The sequence below is a fragment of the Trichosurus vulpecula genome, chromosome 5 (genome assembly GCF_011100635.1).
Source record: "Trichosurus vulpecula isolate mTriVul1 chromosome 5, mTriVul1.pri, whole genome shotgun sequence".
Lineage (NCBI taxonomy): Eukaryota > Metazoa > Chordata > Mammalia > Diprotodontia > Phalangeridae > Trichosurus > Trichosurus vulpecula.
In genome coordinates this window covers 299,069,689-299,084,268 of record NC_050577.1, presented here as the reverse complement: position 1 = coordinate 299,084,268, position 14,580 = coordinate 299,069,689, and the positions used below count along the sequence as shown (strand labels likewise).

General features: G+C 40.8%; 1 protein-coding gene across 1 annotated transcript in view; it reads left to right on the top strand.

The window, feature by feature from the left end:
* The window catches only part of MRTFA (myocardin related transcription factor A), a 227,596-nt gene that overhangs the window by 86,704 nt on the left and 126,312 nt on the right, over positions 1–14,580 (top strand). The window lies entirely within an intron of this gene.

Sequence of the window (14,580 nt, the reverse complement as noted above, 5' to 3'; positions counted from 1 at the left end):
GAGAAGCAGATTCAGTTGAGTGATGAGGTGAGAGGTAAAAGCTTGGGAAGAGTGTATAATACAGCTTTTCCTAGGAGTTTGGCTGCAACAGGAAGGAAGGATGTAGGACATTAGCTTGAGGGGTTTGTGGGGTCTAGTGAAGAAGAGTGGGTTTTTTTCTTTTTTAAAAGAATGTTGTTGTTCAGTCATGTCTGACTCTTCGTGACCCTATTTGGGATTTTCTTGGCAAAGATATACAAGTGGTTTACCATTTCCTTCTCCAGAGCATTTTATAGATGAGGAACTGAGACAAACAGGGTGAAGTGACTTTGCCAGATTCAGTCACCTAAGAAGTGTCTAAGGTCAGATTTGAACTTGGGTCTTCATAACTTCAGGCCTACCGCTCTATCCAATATGCCACCTCGCTGGGGAGACCTATACCTCTCTGTAGTCAGTAAAGGAATGGCAAGTAACAGTTTGGACAGTCTGAAGATTAGAGGGGGCTGATTGTCCGGGCAGTTTGCTGCAGAAGATGAGGAAGGATGAGACCAAGTGACACACCAGAAGGATTGGAATGGTACCTACTGAGTACCAGACCTTGTGCTAGATCTGGGGTTAGGAACATGAAAGTGGTCCTAAATGTGAAAACATTTTGATAAAAGTGAATACTTGGTAATGTAGATTCTTTTTAATTATTATATCACTTTATCTCTCATGGGCTAGGATCAGGCTGTTCAGAGCACTGCCATTGTGAAGAGGGGAAGAAATTTATCAGTAGGTAGAACCTATTCCTTTTCCCAGACAGAGAACTGCAATTTGCACTTCTTTGTCCACAGAAAACAGACCAAATATCTGTTTGAGCTGAAAACCCACCATGTAGCTCATTGTACATCCTGTGTAGGGACAAAGTGATGAGTCAGCCCTCTCTGGTCTTACTGACTTGAACACTGAGGAGGGGGTTGGTAAGGAGGCTGCCAGAGAGGGGCAGTGAGAATGTTGCTGTGGAAAATTTAGCCCACTCTGGCCACTGCTCCCATCTCTTGTGGATTCACTCCCACAGTTCTAAAAAGAGCTTTCCTGATTTCTCTTACATTCTTGGGGGGGGGGGTGGAGCAGCCTCTCCTTTCTCCCTTGGGGCCCGAGGAATTTCCCCCTAGAAATCTGCATGAACTCTCCTCTTTGCCATAACAGAGTAGGGGCCTTGGATGGTTCTGAGCCCCTTATCTCCTAGAGGATCTCTGTTACTGCTGTTGTTCGTATGTCTGTGGTCAGGTTAACCTTCTGACGTCTCTTTTGCAATTGACTCTTTGGCATTGAGGCATTCATTTACCAAAAATTGAATGGTGGTGTGTTACGAAGATAAAGTAGATTCCTGACAGTATTTAATGTTGGCAAATAGGGTGTTCTAATTACCAGGTTTTCATTAACTCCATATGTCAGATATAGGCAGCTAGGTGGCACAGTGGGTAGCACACTGAGCCTGGAGTCGGGAAGACTCACCTTCCTGAGTTCAAATCCAGTCCAGACTTACGACCTTGTGACCTTGGGCAAGTCACTGATCCCTGTTTGCCTCAGTTTCCTCATCTTTAAAACAAGCTGGAACAACAGCAAAAATATCGAACACGGATTATCATTATGAATGCTGATTTGTGTACAGGACTGTGAGAGGGAGGGAAAGTGTGATTATTTGATTTTTATCTAGATTCTGAACTAAGGGAATTTATTGTGACTTAATGGACTTTCTAGAAGAATCTCTACTTCCAAGGTTCATTGCCCTGATTCACCTACTTTTAAGTTTCAGCTCAAAAGACACTCTGTGTTAGTAAAGAGATATTGAAACAAAAACATAGTGTCCGACAAGAAAGGTCTTTGTGCATTAGGATTATACTTTTTCATTAGATTTGGGTAATGCCTGTCATTTAAAATATGTTAATCATGTGAATAAGGAACTATTCATCTGCTAGCTCTACATATTCATAAGAAAACAGAAAGTGTTGAATGTGTAAATATGATCACATGGGGTTTTTTAGGTGCTTATGAGTGGACCATTGCCGAGAGTGACCTGAGAAAGATGAAAACTCTGTGATGTGCTTAGATAATTTTTTGGAAATATATTTTAATGGGTGAGGGGAGGAGGGAATAGTTCGGATTCTGTAGGCAAATATTTAGCTTCTCTGGCCTGGCTTCTATAAATATCTCAGACTAAGAGGGTGTAATATATAATGCTCACATAGCATTCACATTTGTGTGTGATGTATGCCTTTTTTTGTCCACATTTAGTGGATCTGGAATCTGGTTGCTGAGTGCCCTGGAGTGTGTTAAGTGTTGTCTCTTATGCGTAGCCCTAAGCTCCTCCATTAGTAGGATCCCTAGAGGATCGGGGATGTGTACAGAATCTCCTGATTTCTGGACTGGGGAGAGGGGGAACTCTTCCTCTCCTTTTCCCTAGCTTTTTGTTTGTGTCTTTCCCCTTCCCCCAAAGAAGGCTAGCAAGGGGAGGAGCTCCCTGTTCTGAGAACACTTGAGAGTCTTGATTCGAGTGCTTTTCAACTTCCTGTGGGCAGTCATTCAACTCCGGGCCATTTGAGCTTGCCTGAGGGTTGGATAAACTGGGAACTACCCTCTCCAGGGAGAGTTCTCAGCCTGATCTCAGCTGAAGGCGTGTGAGAGTGGCCTTAAGGAAGGTTCTCAGTGGCCTCTGAAGACAAGATCCTTTTCAAATTTTCTTTAGTCCGAGTGTGTGTCTATCGCTTCACTGGGGCTGTCATGACGCTGCTGGAGCCCGAAATGCTAATGACGGCTGTGCGCTCAGGTAATCTCCATAGCTTTTGCCTGTAAACTGTTTTCTGAGCCCTGTTTTCTAGGCTGGGATGGACATCCATCATTAGGGTGGCTACATGACCTAAGGGGTTGGACTTCACGGTGAAGGCAAAGCAGAAGCTAGGCTTATTTCACTGGCATTTTCAGTTTTTTACTATGAATTAACAGTTGATAATTTTCCTCTATTTTAAAATTCCAAACATTCAGAATCAGTGATGAGTCCCATGGTTGCTGAACTCAAGGCTCTCTTCAGTAAAGCAGTGCTTGGAAATAAAGCTTGGTCTAATCAAGTATTTTAAAAGTTGCTTCAATGAGGGATACTGTAATGGCTTTTGTTGTTTTATGAATTGCTGTCTTTAGGGCCTCTCCCAGACCTGCTACTTTTCATTTCAACAAACATTTTGTAAGCACCTCTTAAACACGAAGTAATGCATGTCTGTTGTCTCTTTGAAGTCCTGAGAAAGGTTCCTTTCACTCTCAGTGCCCAGCTCCTGTTGTGTGGTGGGTATCTTCTTCATTTACTGCCCTTTGTTTATCATGGAGACACTCCAGATGGTGAGTACACATTTTGGGATGAGAAAAGCCAAGGAAAAAAGTACAAGTCCTGAGCTTTACTCTGCACTATTTCTCTTGCAGTAGACTTTGCCTACCTTAGAAATAAACTTTTCGTAAACTCCTTTTGTTTTTAATGGGCTTTTAATGTCTAGGTTGCTAGTATTTTTAAACTGTCAAGATAGCACTCTAAAAATAAGGGAAAGTTCTTGTGTTATTTTTAGACTTGGTCTGAAATATAATGTAGCATTTTCCTTTTTTTCCTACTGAGAACATATCCTGAAAACATTCATACAAATGGTATTTGATAACCTCTTTCCATCCTCTAGCCTTCCCTCAGAGGGAGAATGGCAGAAATCATCCATGGCAGAAGCAGTCTCATGGTTTTCCTCAGGGGGTGCTTAGGTAGAGTGAATGCTACAGAGAGTCATCAGGAGAAGCCTCCGGTTCTACCAGGCATCCCTGTACAGAAGGGAAAGGAGGCAGCAAAAACCAGTCACTTTTCCTTTCCTCTTCTCCCTGACTCTCAAAATAATAAGACTACCAGGATCTGGTTTTTAGTGAGCTGTTGCAAATGTGGTTTTCTGTATATTCCAGGTTGCTTTACTTCTGCCTTCTCTCTGCATCTCCCCAGTCTGGTCCTTGTCTTAATGCTCCATATCTGTCTTTGACATAATTACTGGCATCGTTTCTTTTATGGTAATATTTTAGTTTTACTTTGTGTGGGTAATGTGCGTTTTGCTTTGGAACAATGCATTCTCAAACAATTTTAGTGATCATTTACTTTTAGTTACAGAACTCATTGTAGAACATGTAAGTATCCATCTTTTAGTAGTCCCTCCAGTGACAGGAACATACTTGCTTTCTTCATGGGCGTCTCAGTACTCTCTATATTTATACTAAGACTTCCTTAATCTTTCCTTTTCCAGTCCAGGAGCTTTTATGACAATATGACATATGTTAGGCTAGACTAGCCATCCATCTGTTTGGCTAGCCACTGCATAAAAGTTCCAGGGGAGAGAAGTGATCAGGAAGGACAGATAGAATTGATGTGGATGGCAGATAAGAGTGGGATGAAAAGTCTAGGCAGGATTCTGTCCTGATTTCTCTCTTCTCTTCTCTTCTCTTCTCTTCTCTTCTCTTCTCTTCTCTTCTCTTCTCTTCTCACAGCACGGAGGAGGAAGAACTACAACATCAGGCTGATTTCTCAAATACCTTTCATTCAAGAGTATGATAGGCTTAAACTGATGGGACTGTTCACTCCTGAAGGATTGTAGCCTGTTCTGTGGAATGTGGTAGCTGTCTTGTAGATAGTAATGTCATTTAGCAAAGAAACAAAAGAAATTCTTGGATAAATTGCAAAGGGGTGGATTTTAGAGAAGTTGAAACAGTTGCTCAGTGGATTCAAGGTAAATCAATCTGCCAGAAATGTGAAAGCAGTTATTGGCATGAGGCTCTAATTCTCCCACAGTAACATTCTGATAATGGTGGCTGCAAAGCTATGCTTCAGCTATCCACTGATGGGTTACTTTTGGTTCATTATAATGGAACCCCTTTGAATGGTCATCCATGTTGGGCCTGCCTCATAGGAGGTGACATGCTCTAGTGTGTAAATACTGTTAGAGGAAGACCCCAGTAGCTTTGAATATGGTCTATACACAGTTGGAGAGAATGCCAAGAAGAAGGCATGAGCCCAATAATCTCAAGATTGAAAGGGCCCTCCAAGGTCACATAGACCAACCTGTTGCCTTAACAGGAAGCCCTCCTATAACCTCCTAGGCAGGTAATCATTTAGTCTGGACTTGAAACCGTCTATTTAGAGGGGAACCCATTACCCTTGAGAGAGCCTATTGAGAACAGCTCACAGTTATGTGAGGAAGTTTTTCCATGCATTGAATCAAATCCCCACACCCCCTCCCCACCTTACTCCTGGCTTTGTCCTGGGAGAAACAGACAAGACTGACCCCTCTTCTTGTATTTGAGTGTGACTACTTCGGTTATCCCTAGGTGTCCCTTTTTTACTGTGAGCCTGCCTGCTGTGTTGATGCTGGAAACTTTGGGTTTAGAAATTTCCCTCAACACAGCAGGAATAAACCAGGGTTTGGTTCTACAAGCATCTTGTGGCCAAGGATGATTCCACATTAAAAAAATAAAGCCCATATTCTTTGTATCTGTTCATTCTTGCCCACATCAATTTTTTTTTTTTGGTATCGAACAGAGTGTTGTTAGAGCTTCTCATTGGTCAGACACTTGGTATTCATCTTCAGCAGCGTTAGTTGGGCTATAATGCATATCACCATTTCTTGACATTCTGCTAAGCCATGATGAGAAAAGGAGACAGTAGCCATTATTCTTCCTGGACTGACATTGGAGGAGGGAGCAAGATGAGCTTGGGACTTTGCAAAGCAAGAGTAATAGGGCAGTTAGAAGGAGTCTGTATAGATGTCGTGAAGTGAGTCTGTTATGTTGGAATGATTTCTCCCTCCCCCAAATGAAGGGGTGAGAAAGAGGAGTGCACTGGGAAAGGGGGACAGGGAGAGATAGTAAGAAATTTTTTCTCATGTAAAAAGGGATGTACAAGAAGGAGCTTTTATAGTGTAAAGCAACACGGAATGCTTGAACCTCACTTTCATTGGAATTGACTTAAAGTGGGAACAACATACATACCTAGTTGGATATAAAAATCTATGTTACCCAACAGAGAAGTAGGGGAGAGAATGAGGGTAAGTGGGGATGGAGGAGGCTGATAGAAGGGAGGACTAAGTGAGGCAGAGGTGAGAGGCAAAATAGTCTTTTGAGGAGGGATGGGGCTGGGGGAGGGAGAGAGAGAGAAGGAGAGGGAACTACACAGTTAGTAATCATACCTGAATGTGAATGCAATGAATTCACCCACAAAATGGAAGTGGGTAGCAGAATGAGTTAGAAACCAGAATCCAACAATATGTTGTTTACAGGAAACACACTTGAAACAGAGAGACATACACAGAATAAAAATAAGAGGCTGGAACAGAATCTTTTATGTTTCAGCTGAGGTTAAAAAAAGGCAGGGGTAATTTAAATCATGATTTCAAAGCAAAAGCAAAATTTTGTTGTTGTTAAGTTGTATCCAACTCTGAATGACTCCGTATGGGGTTTTCTTGGCAAAGATACTAGAGTGGTTTGCCATTTCCTTCTCCAGTTCGTTTTACAAATGAGGAAACTGAGGCAAACAGGGTTACATGACTTGCCCAGGGCCATACAGCTAGTTAGTTTCTGAGGCCAGGTTTGCACTCAGGAGGATGAGTCTTTTGACAAAATACAACACTCATTCCAATTAAAAACATGAGAAAGTATTGGAATAAATGGAGCTTTCCTTAAAATAAGTAGTGTTTATCTAACACCATCATTCTTTGTAATAGAACTAAACAATTGGAAAAATATTAAGCACTCATGGGTAGACTGAGTTGATATTTTAAAAAATGACAGCTCTGCCTAAATTAATTTATTTTATCTATGCCATGCCAATCAAACTACTAAGAATTGTTTTATGGAGGTAGAAAAACAATAACAAAATTCATCTGGAAAAACAAAAAGTCAAGAACATTAAGGAAATCAGTGAAAAGAAATGTGAAGGTAAGTGGCCTAGCAGTATCAGATCTCAAATTGTATTACAAAGTGGTAATCACGAAGACAAAATGGTGCTGGCTAAGAAACAGAGTAGTGGATCAGTGGAATAAATTAGGCACACAATACACAGTAAATGACCATAGTAATCTAGTGTTTGATAAACCCAAAGACCTAAGCTTTTGAGACAAGAACTCACTATTAGAAGCTGCTGGGAAAACTGGAAAGCAGTTTGGAATAAACTAGATATAGCCCAGTATCTCATATATCAAGATAAGGTCGAAATGGGAACATGATTTAGGCTTAAGGGTGATATCACAAGCATTTTAAGGGAACATGGAAAATTTTAGCTGGTATATCTATGAGTAAGGGAAGAATTTATGACCAAGCAAGAGATAGAAAGGATCATGGGATATAAAATGGATAGTTTTGATTACACAAAATTAGAAGCTTTTGCAAAATCATTGCTGCCAAAATTAGAAGGAAAACAGGAAACTGGGGAAAATTTTTTTATAACAGATTTCTCTGATAAAGGCCTTATTTCTCAAATATAAAGGGAACAGAATCCAATATCTAAAAATACAAGTCATTCTCCAATTGATAAATGGTCAAAGGGTATGAAGTCAGTTTTCAGATGAAGAAATCAAAGCTATCTATAGTCATATGAAAAAATACTTTAAATCACTATTGATTAAAGAAATGCAAACTAAAACAACTCTGAGGTACCACCTCACATCTATTAGATTTGTCATTTTCCTTTTCTGTCATATTAGTCACTGTTAGAGAGGATGTGGGAAAATTGGGACACTGATACACTCTTGGTGGAGTTGTGAACTGATCCAACCATTCTGGAGAGCATTTTGGAACTTTGCTCAGAAGGTCTATAAAACCATGCATACCTTTTGATCCAGCAATACCACTACTAGGTCTGTATCCCAAAGAGATGAAAGAAAAAGGAAAAGTACCTCTCTGTTCAAAAACAGTTATAAAAACTCTTTTAGTGGTGGCCCACTAGTTAGGAAATGGTTGAACAAGCTATAGTATGTGATTGTGATGGAATACTATTGTGCTACAAGAAATGATAAGGAGTAAAAAAAAAAAAAAGAAATGATCAGCAAGATGCTTTCAGAAAAACCTGAGCAGTCTTACCCAAACTGATGCAAAGTAAGGTGAGCAGAACCGGGAGAACGTTGTACACAGTGGCAGCAGTATTGTACGTTGATCAGCTGTGACTGGCTTAGCTATTTGGATCAGTACGTGTTACCTGGTATCTGTTGTGCATATATTTATAGATGTGAATGTTTTCTCCTCCATTCGAATGTAGGTTCCTTGAGAGCAAGGAACAGTTTGCTTTTGAATTTAAAACCTCAGAAGGCCTAGCCCAGTGCCTCCCCATTTCTAGAACCCATATCTTCGAAACATAGGCTTTTAGACCTGAAAGGGATCTGACAAAAACCATCAAGTTCAGAAGCTGGCAGTCTTTTAAGAGAGGAAAGCCATTTGGGGGTAATATTTTTAGAAAATAACTTTTGGAAGAGCCAGGTCAAGTGCATTTATTGTTTTACTCAGTTTGTAGAATGTGAAATAATTACCGACTAGTAATTATTTGTTTCCAGAAGCCACTTACTACTGTGAATATATACAGCCAAGGAATTTGAGATTCCCAAGATCTCCTATAATCTTCTTCTATTATAATGAATATTAAGTTTATTAGTTTAGCTAGTTGTCCTATTAGGCAGGATGAGACTGGTTCCGAGGGGCAAGTATGAGACAGAAGGAGGTGGGGGGGTTGAAGCACAGGCGTGGTAGCAGCAAACCAGAATGGCAGCAGTGTCTGAGGAGGGGAGGGAGGCCCAGCCTAGGGGGCTCCACCTTGGGCAAGATGGGGAGCAAGTACGCCAGACCTCAGCTCTGCCTGCTTCCAGGGTAGGAGATTCACTCAGTTCATTACTTGTAATCTGTAACTCAGATGAGCCAGTCCATAGGCAATAACACTTCAAGTGTCTAGAGCGCTTTACAGTTTACAAGTACTTTACTCAGGTAAAAGGTAGATAGGAAAAGCCTTATTGTCCCCATTTTGTAGAAGAACCTGAGCGGCCAAAAGATTTGACTTAGGTGTGAAGTGACGTAAGGACAGACAGAACTTGTGAAAGCACAGACTTCACTCTCTTTGGTCTTTAAAAGCTGCAGGGATCTGCTTCGAGAGCTTTATTTGTTTTGGAAGTTACTGGTGGTCAATCCACAATCTAGTCCAACCTTCTGGATTTTGCTGATGGGGAAACTGATCCCCAGAGACGCTTACCCAAGATGATGGTTTGTTAGTAGCCAACTGGAATTAGAACCCACGACTCCTGGTTCCCCATTCACAGATTTTTACACTTGAGCACACCTGAGAATTTTCTTGTCTCAACCATATTGCATTACTTTCTATTTGGTTTATTTTTCACTAGGTTTGTATTTTGAAATATTTTATGAGGATTGATTACTCATTAATTTTCTTCACTCCCCCTACCTCCTGACTGATCTTTGATTTATAGATGGAGTCGAGACTCTGAAATGTTAAATTTGGCTCTTGATTTCTTCTGTCTTGCAAACCATCATGCTGCTTTATTGTTTTCTGGTACAAAGTGATCACAGAATTATATTAGCATTGGTTCTAGGATACTTTTAAGTGCTATCTGAAAATTAGGACAAATCAGTTCCTGCATTTTCATCTTCCTTCTTATCCTCTTGATCACAAGCAATGCTTAAGTGCCTGATTGCTTTTTGCACACTTCTGGGTGCTGTCTATACCCACAGAAATCTTACAGTCACATTCCCTTTCCTGTACCATTTAAAATTCAAGGACTGAAAAACATTGGGCTCTTGAGTGATCAGATTGGTACCGTGTTCCTCCTTACGTTCCTAACACCCAATGCAGGGTGGGACCTGCGGCTTGAGACCACATGTGGCCCCCTAGGTCCTCAACTGTGACCTTTTGACTGAATCCAAGAACAATTCTGTGAAGTTTGGATTTAGTCAAAGGGTCTTCCTTGAGAACCTAGAGGGCCACATGTGGCTTCGAGGCCACAGGTTCCTCACCTCTGAGTCCTAGAACATAGGTGTGATAATTCAATAAAAGTTGGTTGAATTAACTTGAACATTCTCGAAGGGGGCTAGAGTGGAAAAAATGTGGTAGTCTTGAATGGAGGGAGTTCCATTCTCCTTGTTATATCCTAGCTATTGGGTTTCTAGGAACAGATAACATACTGTTTTATTTATAAGAGTAAGAGTGTAGTTCTAAACATGTATCCATACTTGAATGTAGGCCGTCTATTGTCAGTGTCCAGAGATTCCCCCGTTATGGCCATCCTTCTCTGATGATTGGGATCCTGGTAGCAAAGGCCTTTGAGGTATCAGGAATGGTGTATTCTGGTGAAGTGGCTTTTGCCAGCTGTATTATAAACCTTGATTTGTTTTCTCACCACTAAAAAAACAGCAGAAATAACATTCTCTAGGAACTGGGGATACAAAGCTACAAGTGAGAGAGACCTGGCTTTTAATAATAACAATAGCTAACATTTACATAGCACCTACTGTGTGCCAGGCGCTCTGGTGAAAACTTTACAAATGTCATCTCATTTGATCCTCACAACAACCTTGGGAAGTAGGTGCTGTTACCATTTCCCTATTTGATGGGGTGTAGACTTGGTCTAGAAAAAGAGACTCACCACGTACTTCTCATCAAGCTTAGTTTCCAGTTGAGAGGAGACAGTGTAGTCTATTAAGGGCTCTGGATTTGAACTCGGCACACTTAGATTTTAATGTTGCCTCAATGAGTGTGTGATTCTAATACTCATACCAATGTATAAGGTGCTTTCACAAACCTTTTGTTTTTTGAAAACCTCACACCAACCCTAAGAATTAGGCAAGATAACACCTCTTCATGTGATGTGTCAGAAAAGTGAGGCCAGGAGAAATCAGGTGACTCGTTTATGATCACATAGACAGTTTGGGGGCTGAAATGAGATTAGAACTATGGTCTTCTAGGCTGTAGCCCAGTTTTCCTTCTGTGATGCTTGTATGTTGTCAGGCTGTTAGGTAATTGTTTAAAAATTGTTTGGGACTCAGATATAGTATATGCTTTGATTTTTTTTTTTCAGTAATGAGGATGGATTTATGTTAAAATAGTCTCTTGCCCAGTTTCCTTTGTGACCAGTGACATAGTAGGCAGTAAACATTTTTAAATGCCTACTTTGTGTCAAGCACTGTGCTAAGGATACAAATATGAAAAAGAGAGACAATTCCTATCCTTAAGGTGCTGACTGGGGGACCACAACACAACGGGGAGATATAATGGGGTAGCATAACACAAAACAGAAAGCTAAAGAAGAGTGGGAGGAGGTAGCATAGGGGCTTGGTGGAAAAGCAAAGAAGTAGTCCAAAATGAGTGTGGCCTTGTGGGAAATGAGGTGGTATCTGAGGAGATGTCCACCCCACCCCCCACCCCCAACTTCTTAAACGGAGCTTGAGGTGTTCATGGCTCCACCCTTCAGTCAAAGGAGAGGAGGATAGTGTAGGTGTGTGAGTACCAAGGCTGAAGGGATCTTGTAAGATGGTTAAGATTTCCCAGTGATGAGTTTACCGGGGGTATAGTAAAGCAAAGAAGTCCAAAATGAGAGGAGCCAGGTGGAAACTGAGCTATCTGCAGATAACATTTATTTTCAGGCTGGCTAGTTGGCATTAGAGATCATAGAAAAGAAGAAAACTCTGTGGTTCTCATGTTGATGGAACCTGTGACCCTATGTTCATTTACATAGCCATTTAACCTATGGTCTGGCCAGACAGGCTTGCTCTTGTGTTATTTGTAGTTTTCTTTTATAGAAGGCATGCAAAGAAATTTCTTGTCATTTACCTTATTCTGTGACTTAAACTGCTAACCTTACCTTTTTAGTCTCCAGGCATATATTAAGCACCCACCTTGTATCAGGCGTTGTGCTAACTTAGCACTGAGGGTATAAAGTTTATTGAGTAGGGGTGAGACAAGGTCAGCTGCGTGTACTTTCACAGCTCGGTGGAGAATGGACTGGAATAGGAAGAGATTTGTGATAAGGGGAACCACCAGCAGATCACTCCAGTAGTCCAGGTGTGGAGTGATGGTGGTGGCAGTGTCAGAAAAGAGGAGAGATTGTCTCTGGCAGATGTTTGGCTGGTAGAAATGACGGGACCTGACTAAAGATTGGGTATGTGTGTGGATTAAGAGAGTAAAGAGTTGAGGATGATGCCAGCTTGTGAGCCTGAGGGACTGAGAAGATGGTGGTGCCTTCTACAGTAACAGGGAATTTAGGAAGAAGGGAGGGAAGGGAACAAGATGAGTTCAGCTTTGGGCATTTGAAGTCTAAAATGCCTTGTAGGAAATCCAGTTTCAGATGTCTAATAGGCGATTGCAGATGTGAGACTGGAGGTCAAATTTGAGAATCATCAGCACAGAGATAAGTGAATCCATGGATGCTGATGACATCACTAAGTGAAGATAGTATAGACTCTTCTGTAGAGGGAGAAGAGAAGAGGGTCCAAGACAGAACCCTGTGAGACACTCATGCTTTTCAGGCATGAAGATCTAGCAAAGGAGACCTAAAAGGAGTGGTCAAGAAAGGTAGGAATAGAACCAGGCAAGAGTAGTGTCATGAGAACCTAGAGAAGAGAGAATATTTTTAGTTACTTGGATTTCTTTCTTTTCCTTTTTTGCATTTTTTTCTAAAATATTTTGTTTTAATCAGCCAAGCTCCACCTTCTTGCCCTCCCACTCCCTGTTCCCAGTTCAGAACACCAGAAAAACAAAGATCCTTACAAACATGCATAGTCAATCAAAATAAATTTCTACATTGACCATGTCCAAAAAAAATTTGTCTCATTCTGCATTCTGAGTCCTTTACTTCTCTGTTGGGGATGGGTAGGCTCTTTCATTATTAGTCCTCTGGAATTCTGCTTGGTTGTTGTGCAGATAAAAGTTCACCACAACAGTTAGTGTTCTGTCATAGAGACCATCAGTAGTTCGCTTCCCAGTTTATGGGCACCCTGTCAGATTACCGTTCTTTGTCACCTCAAAAAGAGCTATCCATGGAGTTTGTTTTGCTTAGAACTCTTTTTTCCCCCTTATTCTAATCACCCTTCCCACGGTCTCTTCTTTCTCTTTTATTTCCCTGATGAGTGAAATGGATTTCTCTTCCCGATTCTGTGTGCGTGCGTGCGTGCATGTGTGTGTGTGTGTGTGTGTGTGTGTTCATGTTCTTCTTTTGGTTAGTTGAGAGTGAGGCTGAAGTGTCAGCCGCTCCCCTTCTACCACCTCTCCCTCCTTTGTGTAAATTTCTACATGTGCACATGATTATGTAAGATAATTTTCTCTAATCTTCCTTTCACTGCCCCCCACCCAGTGTATTTTTCTTCCTTTCTTTTTCCATTCTTAAGATCATCAAGACATAGTAGAAACACTCCTAGGCCTTGTCTAATTGAACTCCCTCTATGAACCCTGATGATAGGGTTCACAGGGGACACATGTATCTTCTCCCCATATTCAAATGTAAATAGTTTATCCTTATTTAGTCTTTTATCAGTATTCATTCAGGTTTACCTTTTTATGTTTCTCTTCACTGCTGTGTTTGAACTTCAGAGTTTCTTGGCAGCCCTGACCTTTTTCATCAGGAATGATTGGAAGTCCTCTATTAAAGGTCCATTTTTTGTGGCATTATAGTCAGTTTTGCCGGGTGAAATTCTCTTCACTGTAAGCGCATAGCCTTGGCTTTCTGGAATCTCCTATTTGAAGTTTTGCAGCCCTGGGCAGTGGTGGTTGCTAGACCTGAGTGCGGCTCCTGGATGCTTGAATTCTTTCTTTCTGGATGATCTTAGTGTTTTTTCTTTGACCTGGAAGCCCTGGATTTTGGCAATAATGTTCCTTGGAATTTTCATTTTGGAGTTTTTTCAGGAGGTCACTGTTGCATTCTTTGTATTTCTGCTTTGCCTTCTGGTTCTAGGAGATCTGGACTTTTTTTTTTTGAAGTTTTCTTGAAAATTGATGACTGGCTCATTTTTTTGGTCATGTTTTTTAGATGATTTAATGATTTAAAAATTTTTTTTTTCTTTTTAATTTGTTTTCCAGGTCATTTTTTCCTCTGTGAGATAGCCTACATTTTCTTCTATTTTTTTTTTCACTCTTTTGGCTTTGTTTCAGTATTTCTTGTTGGCTCATGAAGTTATTGACTGCTATTTGGTCCATTATCATTTTCAGAGAGTTTGTTGGTTGGGCAAAGTTTTGTACCTCTTGTGCCAAGCTATTAATTCCCTTTTACATTCTTTCTTCCATAGCTCTCATTTCTTTTCCAGTTTCTTATTCAAGTGTTTTCATTTCACTTATGAAACTTTTTTTTTCCTCTTGCTTTATCTCTTCCAGGAACTCTGATTAAATTTGTGCCTAAGCTGTGTTTTCCTCTGAGGCTTTGCTGGGAGGTTATGAGTCCTTCTCTTCTGTGTTTATGTTTTGAGGGTCCCTGCCATCATTTAATAGCTTGTGACAGTGGGTTTTGTTTGTTTGTCTGGTCTTCCAGCCTACTTTCCAACTTCAGACTTGATGTTAGGGCTTTGCTCTACACA